The sequence below is a fragment of the Eschrichtius robustus genome, chromosome 1, assembly GCF_028021215.1.
Source record: "Eschrichtius robustus isolate mEscRob2 chromosome 1, mEscRob2.pri, whole genome shotgun sequence".
NCBI lineage: Eukaryota > Metazoa > Chordata > Mammalia > Artiodactyla > Eschrichtiidae > Eschrichtius > Eschrichtius robustus.
Window position 1 is genome coordinate 13,527,331 of NC_090824.1, and position 15,095 is coordinate 13,542,425.

Below are 15,095 nucleotides of genomic sequence, written 5' to 3' on the forward strand. Positions count from 1 at the left end.
ACCACTTTCCGTGATAAATTTTGGGGAATGAATTATGGGGGACGGGTAGTTGCTTTCAATGCACTGCATAAACGCTTAGCACCCACGGCGTGTTCGAGGCCTGCGCCATCAAAGCGTTATCAGTGTTCAGCAAGGTGGGTGCATCCATGTTGGCCTGTCCTGGTTTCAGCGGAAGAACGGGGTAGGTCATTTGAGGCTTCCAAAGTACAAGGCGGGGTAGGGTGGGAGCATGGGGCGTGGGGAGGGGGCCGGTGAACTAATTGGCAGTTACTTGCATCTCACAAAGGCCCCTCTCCAAACGGTTTCTCCCAGCTGTAGGCTGCCTCCTTCAGCCTCCATTCAGAATTGGAATTCCCTGAAAGACGAACTGGTACAGGAGATTATTCCAGTTCTTCACCTTGGGTTTGTCCGGGATAGTGATTTTCTGTTTTCATGGAGGCAGGAGGGAAGGGGGAGGTTCTTTGTTTATTCATTCACTTATTTGTTCATCCAGCAAACATTTATGTGCTAGGAGCTAGGGTTGAGACAGCAAATGATCCCAGCGGATTTTCTAGTCTAACAGGAAAATAAATAACTACAAGTAGGCTTACACCTTAGGAAAGGAGAAGAAGGCAATACTATCTCTTTAAATTTAGCCTTTCACTTTGCAAGTTTTCGCCAAAACAGATGGTTATATAACAGTGGTGGCTAAAAAAAATCAAAATTAACTTTATTTTTTTGATATTTGCCAATAACTCTTGATACGACTGGAGATTGACCCTGGAATTTTCTGCTCTAGAGGCTGATATTTGCAGGCCAACCCTTGGGTCATGCTCTGGACAGGAGCATCATTAGTGAACATACACAGCAGGAACATAACAGGGTGGTGTGAGGACTGCTGCCCAAGTCTGTTTAGTTTCAGATGATTTGTTACAACATTCACTTGTTCTGCCAGTGTTTATTCAGCTGCTACTTCTGCCAGATGTTCTCCAGGTGCTGGGGGTGAAATGGTGAGCAGCCAGACGTGCTTCTTGCTTTCAGAGAGAAACCAGGTCCTTATATTCCTGGGTGTATAACTGCACCCCGAGATGGTGCTCAGGCGGCAAGGTACCCATTTCTGTGAGAGGCCATTTGGAAATGAAGTTGACCTGGAGCTGGTGGTTAGGGGCGGTTTCCCCGAACAAGTGACTGAGCAGAGCCTGAAGATGAATCAGTGAAGAGGAGCTTGCTCACAAAGGCAAGGTGGGATGGGAAGGGTGCTCGTGTGCTGGTTAGACCTGAAAGGATCCTAAATAGGCATCAGAGGCATCTGGTCCAGCCAACCCATCCTTTTTCTCTGCTTTGTTTTTCTCAGTATTTAACGGGCATCAAATGTACTACGAACAGTGCTTACCAGGGATCTTCTTACGTTCAGTTAAGCATTGCGACCCACAAGACTTTCACTGGCCACACTTGGCCCTCTATCGAGACAGACCTGGAACAGAACCGTAAGTTGCCAACCAGGCAGTGTCAAGGGTTTCTCTCCTATGTGAACTGTGCTCTTGGCAGCCCATCTGGCCACCCAGGAGCTGTTCTCTTTGCCCCTCCCTCGTCAAGTGACAGCTCACGTGCTAGAGGATGAGCTTCACATGGAGTAGGGATGGGGTCTGCCCTGGCTTAACGTCTCCCTGAGGGATATGCTCAGTTGTAAGTCATCACATCCAAGGAAGCCCAAAGCGGCGTTGTCCCCATCAGATATTTATAGTTCCTTCCAGTCCAGATGCAAGTTATCAGTCAGAGGTCATTTTTAATATAAGCAATGTTGCCTCGTAACATAATTGACATTCTAGCTTTATTAGGTTTCCAGGGAAACAGAACTAGAAAGTTAACCTAAGGTCAGATTCTCAAGCAGGAGAGGAAAGGAATTTGCTAACCCTTTGCCCACATTGTGTTTTTTTTTCCCTTATCTAATCTGTTTATTGTCTGTCTCCCATCACTGGAATATAAGTTCCAGGAATTTTTATCTGTTTGGTTTGGGGAGGGATCTGTACCTTGAGAGTATCTGGTATACAGTTGTACGTGAATGAATGAGTGAGTGAGTGAATGAACTTCTCATGTTCAGCCGAGATGGCTATGGCTCACAGATGCCTGACAGTTGTGTGTTTTCTTTAAAATTAGTTCATGCAGCATGTATGTACTGAGAGCTAAGCATGCAAGCGCTATGCTAGGTGCCGGGATGTAAGGAAGAAAAAGACAGCCTAGACGGGCCTCATGGAAGTGACCGCTCCTGTTGCTGTTCAGGGGGAGCTGTGCTCTGACTGTCCAGCTCTTCCCGCAGATGATGTCCTTCTGTTGGAAGAGGGTGAAGGGGGCCAGGTATCAAGTGGTTTCCTTGACCTCAGTAAGAAATAATACGTTTTCTGGGAAGGTCATAGGGACTTCTGCTGTCTGCCTTATCTCTGAGACTGGAGGCTGTTTCCAATAATGGTGGCTTTATTATAAGACACCCCGCAAGCAGGCCTGATAGACTCTTTCTTTTCTGAGAAGCTCCCAGCTTGGTGGAAAATTGGTGCTTGTAGCCCTCCTTACTTAAGCCTGGCATGTACACATCTGGATGGGATTCTAGCGTTCCCACAGCAGGAAAGAGAATTATCATTTTCCATGGTTTAGTGTTGAGAACATTTGCTCCCAGAGCCTCCCAGACCCGGATTTTTTTTCAAGTATGTAGCTCTTTGAGTTGAAACCTCACAGGCTGAAGTTGGACACAGAAGCATGAGAGCCTGTTTAAGCATGGCCTTTGTAGGCAGCCCCTCAAGGGCAGGCCATTGAAATGACACATGAGTGTTGGGAAGGAGGAATTCATGTCCTGTCTGGTCAAGGAGGAAGCCAGATTTTACCCTCTCTGAGCCTGTCAGACTGTGGGGAGCTTTCTCGGTAATTTAGTGGCGTCTGTGCCACAGAGCCGGTCCAGATGTATCTGCCCGGGAAGAGGGGCGGATGGGCAGGAGGGTGTTGGGAAGGCATGCAGCATTCCTGTTCTTGGCCAGAGCAAAGCTCATCAACCTGTTCTTTCCCTTCCCCTTCCCTGGTTTAGGTGTCAAATGCGTTAATATTTTATATGAGGGCAGGGTGCGGGGGGTGGAGGCTCCAGCTCTTTTCAAGGGATATTTCTTACCTATTTCTTTTTAAGTCATCATTTTTCTCTCCATTCTTTTTTTTTTTTTTTTTTTGCAGAGGTATTTTTAGTCAGCTCTTAGAGAGAGTTGCAGAGAGGTTGAGTTAAAGCCCAGAACATGACTGAGACATCTTTGGAAAATTTATGACTTTTCTTAGGAAATACTAGAACCTTCTATTGAAAGTGAGAGGGGCCATAAATTTTCTTACAAAGACCTGCCTTTATATTTGTATAGCAATGTCTGCCATAGATCTGCACACCAATAAGGATATCTACAATATGATTGTATGTTCTCATAGCAAAATCCCGCATTAAATTGTAAGATTTTTAAAAATTAATGAATTGTTTTTTTCAATTGACATTTGGTTTTTCCACCTCCTCTCTATTTTAGGTTTGAAGTTTTACTTTTTATTCACAGGTGACTTTGGTGGTAATTCTCTAGGCCTGGCACAGACATACTGTACCTTTTTTTTCAGCTAGCTCTTCCTTCTGTGTCTTCTCTTTGCTGGCAGGTGCTTGGTTGATGGGTATGGGAGCTGGTTCTCCTTTGAATCTCCCTGGCAAATTAGCATCAGAAGCAGCAATCTCTGCATGTTGGAAACAAGCAGTTAAAATACCAGGAAGAATGTGATGTTGTGTTTCTTCTGAAGAATACTCAGGAAAACTCATTAGCCAGACTTGGTAAAACCTCTGAATTACCCATTTTTTTTAAAGATGCAATTATACTGCTTTCAAGTACATTTTGAGCTAGTTAAAAAAAAGAAGCTATTGCCTTCTCAATTCCATGTATGTTTATTGAGAGCCTGCTGGGCACCAGTCACTAGGATAAGCTCTGGGATATGAGATGAATAAAAAATGTTCTCTGAGCTCATGGGGAAGACAAGGATGTCAACAAATAATTATAACACCTGGTGAAAAGCACTATAAAGAAGAGATGGGCTGGTGGGGGGAAGGAGAGGGAGGGGAGAAAGGAGGAAGAAGCACTTGCCTGGGTGCGTTCATCAAGTTCATTAGAAGAACTGACACTTGAACTTGGTCTTTGAGGGAGGGGTAAGACTTCCCCATCTCAGCGAGGCCTTGGGGGACAGGGCCGGTAGTCATGGTTGAACGCTAGAGCTACCAGGCCAGATACACGTTATGCGCTCTTGGCAGGCAGCATTGTCTAGTGGTTAAAAAGCATTGACTCTGGATCCACCTGCCTGGGTTTGAATCCTCCCTCTTACAGGCGCGGTGACCTTGGCAAGTTACTTAACCTCTCTGTGTTTCACTTTCCTCATCTGTCAACTGGGGATAATAATAGTACCTGCTTCATAGTGTTGTTAGGCAGATTAAGTGCGTTAGTAATTATAGTGTGTTTGGACAGTGGCACATGGTAAGTTTGATAAATAAATTAATAAAACCCTGCAGAGTGAAGGGTTTGTCAGCTCCCTAGAAGAAAAGGTAAGCATCAGCAGCTGAGAAGTCTGGGAAGATGATAGCAACAGTGGCAGTATAGTTTTGGGATCTTCTCATATCCTGTCATTAAAAAAGACACAGTAACCAGACAGCAAAACCAAAAACCCATGCACAACATTTACAGTGAAACTAGATGACAAGGTGTACTCACGAACCCCGAAGTACAGGCTAATGGGGACAGACTACCAACAGCTAGAGACAAGCATGTTATTTGCATTTGTGTGGGAGAAAGCAGAAGGAAACAATGGGGGATCCGAGGGTCCTGAGGACAGGAGACCCAAAAATAGCCATCAAGACCACTGGAAAGCTTGTCTGGCCAATTTGGGATTAGCTGCTGAGAATGAGAGGGTTTTGCCAAGTGAGGTCTAAGGGACTGGAGCAGTCTGGCCCCTGTGAAGCCTTGAAACCGACGCACTAGGGCTTTTTGCTGGGACCGGACCCCACAATGAGGAGAATGCTGAAAGTGGAATGAAAACTGACCAAGTGACACAAGAGACAAAAGAACAATCAGGTAGAGATAAAAGTGAAGGACGGGGAGGTAGCCAGGAATTATCATAAAGCAAGATGCTATTATTATTTTTTAGCAGCTTTATTCAGTTATAATTTATATATCAAAAATTCACCTGTTGTAAATATACAGTTCAATTGTTTTAAATAAACTTACGCAAGCATTGCAGTCATTGGCACAATTCAGCTTTAGAACATTCCATCACCCTAAAAGTTCTTCACGCCTATTTGTAATCAGTCCCCATTCCTACCCGCAGCTCCAGACAACCACTTGTCTGCTCTATAGATTTGCCTTTTCCAGAAATGTCACATAAATGGGATCATAGAATATGTAGTCCTTTGTGTCTTGCTTCTTTCTCATAGGATAACATGTTTGAGGTTTACCCACGTTGTTGCAAATATCAGTAATCACGCCTTTGTATTGCTAAATAGTTTTTCCATTGTTTATCCGTTCACCAATTGATGAACATTTGGATCATTTCCACTTTGGGGCTATTATGAATAATGCTGCTATGATCATTCATGGACAAATCTTTCTGTAGACATATGTTTTCATTTTCCTTAGATAGATTCATCGGAGTGGAATTGATGGGTCATAAGTTTATGTTTAACTTTTAAGAAACTGCCAAGCTGTTTTCCTAAGTGACTGTACCATTTTACATTCCTAGCAGCAGTGTATGAGAGTTCCAGCTTCTTTCCATTCTCTTCAACACTTGGTGTTGGCAGTTTTGAAATTAAAGCCAGTCTGGTGGGTTTGTAGTGGTATCTCGTGATTTTAATTTGCATTTCCCTAATGATTAATGATGTTCAGCTGTTTTGCATGTGCCTGTTAGCTATTCTTATATCTTCTTTGGTGAAACGTTTTCAAATCTTTTGCCCTGTTTTCAATTGGATTGTCTTCTTATTATCAAGTTGTAAGAGTTCCTTATATATTCTGGATACAAGTCCTTTATCAGATATATAATTTGCAGATATTTTCTGCCAGTCTATGGCTGGTATTCATTTTTTTAAATTATGTCATTCAGAGAGGAAAAGTTAATTTTCATGAAGTCCAACTTAACCAATTTTTCTTTTTATGGATTGTCCTTTTGGTGTCATAGCTAAGAAATTTTGGCCCAATCTAAGACCACAAAGTTTTTCTCCTGTGTTTTGTTACAGAAGTTTTATAGTTTTAGCTTTTACACGTAGGTCTGTAATCTATTTTGAGTTAATATTTGTGTATGGTGTGATGTAAGAGTCTAAGTTAAAGTTTGTTTTTTTTTTTGCATTTAAATATCCAGTTATCTAAGCACCATTTGTGGAAAAGTCAACTCTTTTCCCATTAAATTGCCTTGACACTTCAGCAAAAGAATTAATTAATTGAGCATAAATATAAAGGTTTATTTCTGGAGTCTCTATTTTGTGTCATTGAGTTATATGTCTATTCTTAAGCCAATAGCACACTGTCTTGAATATGTAGCTGTATTGCAAGTTTTGAAATTAGGTAATGTAAGTTCTCTAATTTTGTTCTTTTTCAAAATTATTTTGGCTATTCTCAGTCTTTGATATTTCCATATGAATTTTAGAATCAGCTTGTCAATTTCTACCAAAAAAAAAAAAAAAAAAAGCCTGCCAGGATTTGGATAAGGGTGGCAGTGAATCTCTAGATCAATTTAGGGAGAATTGCCACATTAACAATAGTGAATCTTCCAATCCATTGTCTCTTCTTTTATTTAGATCCTCTTTAATTTTTGTCAAAATTTTTTTGCAGTTTTTATTACACAGGTTTTGAATTTTTTGTTAAATTTGTTCCTAAGTAGTTTATTCATTTTATGTTATTGTGAATGAAGTTGTTTTTTAAATTTTATTTTCAGATTATTCTTTGCTCATATATATACATGTATATATGTATATATATATATGTATATATATATACTATTGATTTCTATATATAGATGCTGTATCTTGCAACCTTGCTGAACTTGTTAACTAGTTCTTATAATTTTTTAATAGATCGATTACTTAGGATTTTTACATATGGGATCGTGTCATCTGTGAATAAAAACAGTTTTACTTCCTCCTTTCCAAACTGTATGTCTTTTACTTCTACTGTCACCTTATTGCACTGTCCCGAACCTTCAATACAATGTTGAATAGAAGTGGTGAGAGCAGACCTCTTTATCTTACTCCTGCCCGATCTTAGGGAGAAAGCGTGCAGTCTTTCACCATTAAGTAAGATGTTAGCTGTAGGTTTTTCATAGATACCTCTTTGTCTCTAGTAGTATTTCTTCACTTAAAGTCTGTCTTATCTGATATTAATATAACCACTCCAGCCATCTTGTGGTTACTGTTTACATAGTGTATCTTTTTCATCCTTTTGCTTTCAACCTATCTGTGTCTTTGAATTAAAGCACCTCTCTTGTATATCTCTTGCAGATAGCAGATAGTTGGAGCTTGCTTTTTTTATCCAGTATAAAAAAAATTGCCTTTTGATTGGAATATTTAACTCATTCACATGTAATGTAACTACTGATATGATTAGATCTACATCTGCCATTTTGCTCTTTGTTTTCTGTATGTCTCATGTCTTTTTTATTCTTTGTTCCTCCCTATGGCCCTCTTTTGGGTTAAACAAATACCTTTCAGCATTACATTTTAATTCCTCTGTTGATTTTTTACCTGTATTTTTTGAAAATTTCTATGGTGGTTCCTCTATGAATTACAAAACATATCTTAAATTATCAATCTATTTCAGTAAAATATGCAGGTTGGCTCTAATATAGCTTTATTTCCTCCCTCCTTTTGCTACTAATGTCTCTATATGTTATAAACACAACAGTGTGATATAACAATTATTTCCTCATACAGTCCTATTTTTTTAATATAAATTAAAAGAAGAAAAGATTTAAAAATATATTTAAACAATATTTTATATTTAACCACATATTTACATTTCTAGTACTCTTACTAATTTACTCCTGTGGTTTCAAAGTACCCTCTGTTGTCATTTCCTTGTAGTCTGAAGGACTTCCTTTAAAATTTTGTATTGGTCATGTCTGCTAGATATGAATTCTCCCACTTTCTGTTTATCTGGGAATGTCTTTATTTTGCCATCATTTTTGAGTGATAATTTTACGCCATGCAGAATTCTTGGTGATTTTTTTTTTTTCCTCTCATCACTTTGAGTATATCTTCCACTATATTTGATGAGAAGTCACTATTAATCTTAACTGTTGTTCCCCTCTATGTGATTAATTATTTTTCTGTTGTTACTTTCAAGATTTGTTTTTCAGCAGTTTTATCATTATGTGTCTCCGTTTTTCTTCAGCCTTTTTTTTTTTCTCTGTTCTTTGGATTGGATGATTTTTATTCATTTGTCTTAAGTTCAGTGATTTTTCTGCTATCTCAAAGCTGCTGTTGAGCCCATTTAGGGAATTTTTCATTTTAGTTATACTTTTTAACTCTAAAATCCCCACTTGGTTAATTTTTTTTTTTTTTAATTGTCACTTTTTTTTTTTTTAATTTTATAGCTACTTTATTTATTTATTTATTATTTATTTTTGGCTGTGTTGGGTCTTCGGTTCGTGCGAGGGCTTTCTCTAGTTGCGGCAAGCGGGGGCCACTCTTCATCGCGGTGCGGGGACCACTCTTCATCGCGGTGCGCGGGCCTTTCACTATCGCGGCCCCTCCCGTTGCGGGGCACAGGCTCCAGACGCGCAGGCTCAGTAGTTGTGGCTCACGGGCCCAGCTGCTCCGTGGCATGTGGGATCTTCCCAGACCAGGGCTCGAACCCGTGTCCCCTGCATTAGCAGGCAGATTCTCAACCACTGCGCCACCAGGGAAGCCCTGGTTAATTTTTATAGTTTCTGTTTCTCTATTGAGATTCCCTATTTGTTGACTTGTTATTTTCTTTTAATCTTTAAATGTAGTTTCTATTAATTCTTTGGTCATACTTATAATAGGTACGTTGAAGTCTTTGCTAAATCCAATACATAGGCTCACTCAGAGTGAGTTTATATTGACTACTCTTTTTTTTTTTAAGTATAGGTCATGCTTCCCTATTTCTTTGATTGTCTCATAACAGATATAGTACAACCATAAACTAAAAAATGAAAGGAGAATGCTGATAGCATATGCAGAAAATAAGTTTTTTAGCTTTTCAGTAATCATAATGATGGTGATATGATTTGATATTGTGAAATGTTTTTGTGTAACATAAAATAGAGCAGCTTAATAGTCATGGAATGTTCTAATTCTGTTATCCCCCATGTCCTTGAGAACCAGGATTCTTGGTGTGGGAGAAAGGCAAAATAAACTTAAGATGGAAGGAATCAAGGAAAAACTCTGTAGTCCTGAATTTGTTTTTTTCTAATTTAATTTTTTAAAAGTATAGTTGATTTACAATGTTGTGCCCATCTCTGCTGTATCGCAAAGGGTCTCAGTTATACGCATATAGACATTCTTTTTTTTTAATATTCTTTTCCATTATGGTTTATCACAGGATATTGAATATAGTTCCTTATGCTATACTGGAGGACCTTGTTGTTTATCCATCCTATGTATAATAGTTTACATCTGCTAATCCCACACTCCCAGTCCTGTCCTCCCCTACCCCTCTCCCCCATGGCAACCACAAGTCTGTTCTCTGTGTCTGTGAGACTGTTTCTGTTTTGTAGACAGGTTCATTTGTGCCTTATTTTATTTTATTTTTTTATTGGAGTATAATTGCTTTATAATTGTGCCATATTTTAGATTCCACATATAAGTGATACCATATGGTATATCTTTTTCTGACTTACTTCACTTAGTATGATAATCTCTAGTTGCATCCATGTTACTGCAAATGGCATTATTTCATTCTTTTTTATAGCTGAGTAGTATTCCATTGTATATATATGTACCACATCTTCTTTATCCATTTGTCTATCAATGGACATTTAGGTTTTTTCCATGACTTGGCTATTGTGAAATAGTGCTGCTATGAACATAAGGGTGCATGTATCTTTTTGAATTATAGGTTTGTTCTGGTATATGCTCAGGAGTGGGATTGCTGGATCATATGGTAATTCTATTTTTAGTTTTCTGAGGAACCTCCACCTGTTCTCCATAGTGGCTGTACCAACTTACATTCCCACCAACAGTGCAGGAGGGTTCCCTTTTCTCCATACCCTTTCCAGCATTTGCTATTTGTAGTGTAGTCCTGAATTTGAATGACTGAATTGGAAATATCAGTATGAAATCATTAGGTATCTGTGTGTGTGTGTGTGTGTGTATGTGTATTTGTGTGTGCATGTGTGTAGATATACACATATATGTTTGTGTGTGTATGTGTGTGTGTGAGAGAGAGAGAGAGGAGGTCCTTTAAATAAGTCCTTCAGAGAGACAAGGAGAGGAGAGGAGGTCTGGCTCAGTGACTGACCCAGTAGCAGTGACTGTCCCTAGTGCCTAGGTTGTGATCTTGAAGTATCATTTTCCAATTTAAAAAACCTCATTCAGTTCTGGGGTAGGAAATAAATAAGACAAGCCTGTAAAATCTCTACATATCAGATAGCAAGAGAACTATCAAAGATTTCTAGCGCTATGTTTTCTGACATGGAATTCAGGCCATATATGGGACAATTTGAATTTCAAGAAGGATAAAAATTGCAATAGTCTCATCAAATATGTTTAAATTCATGAGTTCTAATTCAGTATCTAACAAAGTAGACAGAAAGAATCAAATGTTTTTCCTCCATTTACTATATGAACTGGAAAACCAAATATTAGATGAAGGGAAACACCTCCCTATAAAATTATTCCAGCTAGTAAGTGAAAATTCAGTGAGAGAATTAGAATGTCACCATTTTGTAACTCCCAGTGAATTAATGTATCTAACCATCAAGCATCAAGGGCAGCTAACAGCAAAAAAAGAGCGACAGCCGGACCCGATGTGCCTCCTGATGGAAGAACACACCACTGGCAAAGTCTTGCAAAGGGGTTGGACCTGAATGGGTGAAGCCTCAAAATCCAGCTCCCAAATGCAAGAAATACAGGGAAAGGAGGAATATATCGAACTGCATGACTCTGTGGTTTTCCTATCGAACTGCATGACTGTGTGGTTTTCCAGCCAATGGGAATCTCTACAGGTCAAGCAGTTCAGATTCTTTAACTGATAAATTGTAAGGAAAAGAAAGAGGTAGAAAGGGAACCTGTAGATTAACAGAGATTTTAAAGACTCATCAAGTAAGAAAAAAATAAATGGGCAAGTGCAGGGATGTATACTTGAGTGATTAAGCCGTAAGGAATGGAATGAAGCCATGACTATGAAAGTCAGGGGGGCAGTTACTTTGGTTGGATGGAGAGGCCTGTTAACTGGGATGGGGTGAGTGACAATGATCCTTTTTTTTTTTTTTAAACTTGGGTGATAGTTACAAGTGTTTTTGCCTTGTAATAATTTCTCAAGCGATGTATTTGTTTTATGTGGCTTTCTGTGTCTATATTTTATCTAACAAAAAGTTAAAAAAAATAGTGGGGTGGATAGAAGGACACCGAGCAGGGGCAGGGGAAGGATCCCTGCACTGGGGGTCCCGGTCCTGGCTCCGCTGCCCGCTCAGTGCTGTTGGGCGGGCCTCTCCCATTCCCTCTCTGGGACTCAGTTTCCCTCTCTGTCAGTTGAGCGTAACGAATCCTGTCTGCTTGCTAGGTTGGTGGGAGAACCATCTGGAACAATGGGCTGGGGGTGGCGTGGGACCAGCTCGAGGCGATGATGGCGAACGTTTACTGAGCAGTGACTGTGGCCTCATGTGATCCTCACGGCAGCCCTGTGAGTAGCAGGTGTGCAGCTGGTCTTACCCTGGAAGACCCCGTCTCTGTCCTGAAGCAGCCGAAAGCCTCTTTTTCTTTAAAAATATTTATTTAATTTATTTATTTGGCTGCGCTGTGTCTTCGTTGCAGCTCGTGGGCTCCTTAGTTGAGGCTCGCCAGCTCCTCAGTTGCAGCATGCGAACTCCTAGCTGTGGCATGCATGTGGGATCCATGCGCGGGTTCCCAGACCAGGGATCGAACCCAGGCCCCTTGCATTGGGAACGTGGAGTCCCAACCACTGCGCCACCAGGGAAGTTCCCAGCAGCCGAAAGTCTTAGGGAGGCTTTCTTGATGAGAGAGGGGACTCATTTGTAATTATCTTGTCAGGGGTCTATTAGTAAATGTCCACTCTTCTGGATGGCTTAGAAGGGCTTGAAAATAGCTTATTCTGCCGAGCAAATTAAGTATTCTCCCCACAGATCATGTTTGCCCTGCTCATGTGCTTAACAAAGCTTTTTTTCTATAGATGGCGCAAAGGTACAGTTGAGCTCACCATCTGAGTGATTGGATGTGAATTCTGACTGGGAGGGGCCACTCTTTGAGGCATATGATGAAAGCATCTGATGTAGAAGCTTGTCCTAACAAATTGTGGACAGACCCGTGTTTATATTATCGTCGTTTTGTCAGCGTTAGTCTCTTTGTCCATCCTGGTCCACTTCAGAGTTCTCTTTCTGCCGTGAAGGTTAGCCCACGCAGCGGAAATGCTCTGCTGTCCCTTTGTTGTCCGCCGCCACTGGCAGGGGCCATGAATCACAGTCCTTCTTCAGAGCCAAGTGTGTCCCGGTAGGAATTTGGCCTGGCCCTCGCAGTTCCCAGCCTTCCTTGCTTCTCTTCTGCCCTGTCGTGCTTTTGCTTTTGTGTCATGGGAGCTAGTCACAGTTTCCAGACTGTTTGCAGGCTTCTGCATGACAGGGATTATCAACTTTTCTGGGCACTGGAGTCAGACTGGGCCTGGGTTCAAATACCAGCTCTTCTGTCTGTGGGCTGTGTGATGATCACGGGCACGTTACGTAATTTCTCTGAGCCTTTGTTTCTTCGTGTATAAGACTACAGAAGATGCTAAATAAATACTTGTCAGTTGAGAAAAAAATTTTGACCATAGTACATGATGGAAACCAGTTCTGATGTTGCAGTATTTTCTGCTAAACCAGAGGTACACAAATGTACCAGTGGCTGTCTTTGGCTTTTACCCGATAACAGTTTATGTGTGGAACGGAGGACCACGTGGGGGGTGGTGCGAGGGTTAGGGGAGGGTGGGGAATGGGAGGATTACGTGATTCTGAGCGCTGGGCCAGCGGCTTTACAGGTGTCATCTTATCCAGGCCTCAGGAGCAGGTATTAGTCCCATTTTACAGATGGGGAGGCAGGTACAGCAAGGTGAAACCTGTTTCCCGGGCTCTTACCCCTCCCGTGGAGGCCCAGCGTCTGGTACTGTTTCCCTTCGCCTTGTTTCCAGATGTCTCACATTCCAGTCTCTGTTCTTCGTCTCATGATCACTCTCAACCTTTGCCCTTTCCTTCTTTTCTATCCCCAACTTACTAGTCTTTCCCAGCCTGACTCACAAGAACCTGTGAGGATTCCAAGCGGCACCATGCTGCCTCAAACTGGGCAATACTGCTTTGTTTTCCCCGAGAAAAATACCGGAGGCTTTTATGTGTCTGCTTCATGGCCAGGCTCCTCCTTTCCCCCCCTCCGAGGGTGCCTGGTCTGGTTTTGAATGGGACCCTCGGGCTGACCTGGCCTGAGCGCCACCTTCAGAGTTGCTGCCACTCCCCGTCCCCGCTCAGCTCTCCTCACCCTCATCTCTTGCCTGCTTGGCTCCTGAAGGCATTTGGACCCGTGACTCCTGGACATTTAAAGTCCTATATATATTTTTTTTTTTTTTAATTTTATTATTTTATTTTTGGCTGCATTGGGTCTTCGTTGCTGAGTGCAGGCTTTCTCTAGTTGTGGCGATTGGGGACTACTCTTCATCGCGGTGCACAGGCTTCTCATTGCGGTGGCTTCTCTCGTTGCGGAGCACAGGCTCTAGGCACACGGGCTCAGTAGTTGTGGCTCGCGGGCTCTAGAGCACAGGCTCAGTAGTTGCGGAGCACGGGGTTAGCTGCTCCGTAGCATGTGGGATCTTCCTGGCTTGAACCCGCGTCCCCTGCATTGGCAGGCGGATTCTTAACCACTGCGCCACCAGGGAATTCCCTAAAGTCCTGTATATATTATTTTTAAACTGAGTCCCTTGGATTTTTTCTCACTTGTCATAGCTTTTGAAATATTGTCCCCAGAGGTTGTTTTGGAAATGCAGTTCTGTTTCCTGCTATTGAAATGGAAGTGAACACTGCCCTCTTATCCTTGTATTGAACCTTCAGCTTAAGTACTGTGGTCCATCTGGAAAGACTGGGCCCCCCCCCCCTTGATGTCCTCTCTGCCTTCCCCCCTCTCCACAGCCCAAGTGACTGGATGAACAGGATGCTCAAAAGTCCTTCTAACTATGTGACCCTGCTGCTTAGAATTCATGAATGTTTGAAGCCATATTGTTAACAGACCAGTTCTACCTCCTAGATTGTTTTCCTTCTGCTTTATTACTGACATTTTAAATGAGTATTAGATTGGCCTGGTGCGCATCAGGATTCCATGTAGTAAACTATGTCCCTTCTTGGAGGCAGGCCATGGAACCCTGGCCTCTCTTGCACTCCTCATGCTATGTGTGTGTGCGTCTTCCACCTCGGGCTGGTCTTGAGCAAACACTTCCCTCTGTGGAAGTGAATGATGTTGGTGCTGAGCTTTTCTCTTGTCAGCTTTGTATCAGGCTCTCCTAGAACTTTAGTGGCTAAACCGCCCGGACCACTAGTTTGAGCCACTAAACTACCTCTAGTGGCTCAGCCACCCAAACTCACATTTTTGAGTTTGGACTGGCCCCTGTTGACTGATTCAGAGCAACCTCAAATTGATTCAGAGCAAACCTGTATTAACTGAGCCAGAACAAGAAGGACTCAACTGCTAACACACTTGGTTCCTCTGCCTCATCTGTGTTGCCTTGGGCTCTGACCCTCGCCCTGTGGCCTTTGGCGGAGACTCTCTGCTCCTCCCCATGGACACCAGCACTCCTAGGCGATGTCGCCATCCTTTCCTGCGAGAGTGACCACAGGGCCCCAGGAAAGAGCTTTTCACTCTTCCACCTGAC

At 42.0% G+C, this 15,095-nt stretch overlaps 1 protein-coding gene across 3 annotated transcripts in view; it reads left to right on the top strand.

Moving 5' to 3' along the window:
• The window catches only part of TTC7B (tetratricopeptide repeat domain 7B), a 240,407-nt gene that overhangs the window by 82,698 nt on the left and 142,614 nt on the right, over positions 1-15,095 (top strand). The gene's annotated exons all lie outside the window — the stretch shown is intronic.